The 3430-nt window shown below is 39.4% G+C and overlaps 1 pseudogene; it reads left to right on the top strand.

Moving 5' to 3' along the window:
- The first annotated feature begins 175 nt into the window (after nt 1–175).
- LOC102471980 (olfactory receptor 7A10-like) overlaps nt 176–3430 on the top strand; it is a 19098-nt pseudogene continuing 15843 nt past the window's right edge.

Below are 3430 nucleotides of genomic sequence, written 5' to 3' on the forward strand. Positions count from 1 at the left end.
CCTGGGGCTTCGCCGGGTCGGACTCCTCCATCTGGGATTTTCAGAGGAACCAGAACTGCAGCCCCTCATATTTGGGCTTTTCCTCTCCCTGTACCTGATCACTGTGTGTGGAAACCTGCTTATCATCCTGGCCACTATCTCAGACTCCCACCTGCACACCCCTATGTACTTCTTCCTCTCCAACCTGTCCTTTGCTGACATCTGTTTTACCACTACTACCATCCCAAAGATGCTGGTGAACATCCAGACACAGCATGGTCATCACCTATGCAGGCTGCATCCCCCAGATGAACTTTTTCAACCACTTTATTATGTTGGACAACTTCCTCCTGACAATGATGACCTATGATGGGTATGTGGCCATCTGTCACCCCCTGCACTACACAGTCATCATGAACCCCTGGCTCTGTGGGCCCCTGGTTTTGGCATCCTGGACCGTGTGTGTCCTGTATTTCTTGTCACAAAGCTTAATGGTGTTGCGCCAGTCCTTCTGCGCAAATGTGGAAATCCCCCACTTTTTCTGTGAACTGAGACAGGTGGTCCACCTTGCCTGCTCTGACACCTTTCTTAATGTCCTGGTGATGTATTTTGCATCTGTGCTGGGTGGTGGTCCCCTCACTGTGATCCTTTACTCTTACGTTAAGATAGTTTCCTCTATTTATGCAATCTCATCAGCTCAGGGAAGGTGCAAAGCATTTTCCACCTGTGCATCTCACCTCTCAATTGTCTCCTTATTTTATTCCACAGGCCTGGATGTGTACCTTAGTGCTGGTGCTACCCACAGCTCACACTCAAGTGCATCAGCCTCAGTGACACTGTGGTCACCCCATGCTGAACCCCTTCATCTACAGTCTGAGGAATAAAGACATAAAGGGGGCTCTGAAAATAGTCTTTTGGAGAGAAACTATGAAAGGATTAAATACCGTGGAGCTGAAATAATGCCCATTTATTCAGGGTTCAGTGACTTAGAACTCTAAATTGTAATCCTCTGATGAGATTATGGAAGTAGATCTGGCTCTTCTTGTCTATACAATCGATGTAACACTGTATCTAGCTTTCTACATGCTCCCATATCCAGCAAATTTTTTCTTTGGCATTTCTCTTCTTTCCCAACATTATCCTTGCAATAGAAATACTTTAAAGTTTTCATTATCTCATAGGATGACATGCAACTCTTTAGAATACCAGATACAGTGTGGGAAAAGGGTGGGTGAAGGAGTAGAGTCTGAGGAAGGACATTAAGGAGAAAGATAGAGAGGCAAAGCATTTATGGGTAAAAGAAATGGGTTATTATCTGTCGAAGATAACTTTATAGTATCATCAACTGGAATGTTGAGAAATGTACACATATTGAAATACTCAATTTTCAAGCTAAATAATGTGATTATATGTATAAAAGGAATTGAAATAAAAAAGAAAAAATTATTTTAAAATGATGTATATTATTCTGAGCAACTCTGAGCCATGCCTTGATCCCTTCTCCTTCATTCTCCTCTTGGGATTTCCAACATGTATGCACAGGTGTCCAGCATGATTTTCAAGCCATTGAGTCTTGGACTGGAACCATGATCAGTCATGTGGGAATACAGTGCCCAAACCACCATGCCACCTGCTGGCTCCCCTTATAGCTGTTTTCAAATTGTTTTACTGTTTTCAAATATTTCCTACCTGTGATTGATTGAATTTAATTGATTGATTGAATGAATATCGCCTAGATACAGGAGAGACGTTAGCACTTATGATGCTTTTTGAGAATTTGCTCCAGCTATATGTTTTCTGAAGCTTTTGTTTCATTCCAATGTCATCATCCAATTTACATGACTTGCTTTATTAAACTTTATACTCTACCTGATAGCTGGACAGTTTCATTTTTTTGTTCCTTTTTCTATTTTATATATTATTTCCAAACTTCAAAAAGAAATTGATATGAAAGAAGAGAGAGACAAAGTGAGAAATCATGCCCCCAAGAGGGATGGCACACAGAACTCCCTTCTCTTCCAGTCTCCTCTCAGGGTTTTGGCACACATGCACACAAGCACAGCATGATTGTCAAGCTGTGAGGTTCAGAACTTGAACTGTACATTCGGCCATGTGATAGCCAGTGCTTTATGCTTTAGCCTTCACACCATCTGCTGGGCTTGGTTTTATTCTCATTATTATGATGTAATTCTCTCTCTCTCTCTCTCTCTCTCTCTCTCTCTTCTCTCTCTCTCTCTCTATTTTGCCTTAGAGGAAAATCCTCCTTCACCCCAGTCCATGCCCTAAGCCCTTTCCCTCCAGTCACCTCCCAGGATCTTTGGCACACACTCACACACACCTGGTGTGAATTTCTTTAATCCACCAACTCCAGGACTCAAATCACAGTTGTCCATGTGGGAATACCTTGGCTTAAGGACCATGGTACCTACTAGCACTCTAAACAATTCTTGATGCGTGTTATGAGGATAAATCTCTCAGGTGCTTTGTTACAAGTGTCATGAAGCCAAGGATTTTGTAGCATGTGAACACAGTTCTCTTCCTTGTTAAAGAGGCCATACTATCAGTTTCTGGAGATAGCAACAGCCATGTTTCCACCTGTCTATGCTTTGGAAACCCAGGAGGCTATAAAATACAAATTTCTTAGTTAGACTTGGAAGAATTAAAAAGAAAATCTATGATTTTTATTTGCATTCACTCATTGGCTATTTTTTGCATTTAATTTTATTTTTTGTTATCATAAGTTTTTTTTATATTACATTTAATCACATATATCTTTACTGTATATTACCTTTCGTTTTCCAGTAAGAATACCATGCTTATTAGTCAAGACAAAGACATTACTGTCCATTCACATTTTTCAGATTATTATTATTATTCATTCTCATTTTTTTTAATTATCATCATAATCTTCTTTACATTACATTGGATTACATATAACATTACACTGTATTACATTGTTTTTTCAAAAGGGAATGCCATGCATGTCAGTCAGTACAGAGACATTAATCTTCTCACTTCAACATTCAATATCTTTTCTATGTTTTCCCCAATCATTATTTTTATTATTCTAATTATTTTTTAAAACAGTTAATCGCTATTTCTCATTTTGCTTGTAAAAATACTTTGCCCATCATGAAATACTTCTCAGACCAATCCAGTTGAGAATACTATACATGTCATCATCCACAGGTAATAAGCCATATCTGTTTCTCACTAACGTCCTGCCTCTCTATTGTTCACTTGCTATCTTTATCCTCTTCTCTTCACTTCCCCTATTCCACACTGTCCTATTCTCATTAAGTATCTTCACTGCTTTTATGTCCTCCAATTTTTTGCTCTCTATCATAGAGTGTGGATAGTCGGTGTATACTGAGTGGATACATACAATATCTTTCTTTCATAGCCTGGCTTGCTTCACTCAGCAATAGATCCTCCATATCTGACCATTTTC

This window comes from Tupaia chinensis, unplaced genomic scaffold, assembly GCF_000334495.1.
Source record: "Tupaia chinensis unplaced genomic scaffold, TupChi_1.0 Scaffold144394_1, whole genome shotgun sequence".
Taxonomy (NCBI): Eukaryota; Metazoa; Chordata; class Mammalia; order Scandentia; family Tupaiidae; genus Tupaia; species Tupaia belangeri.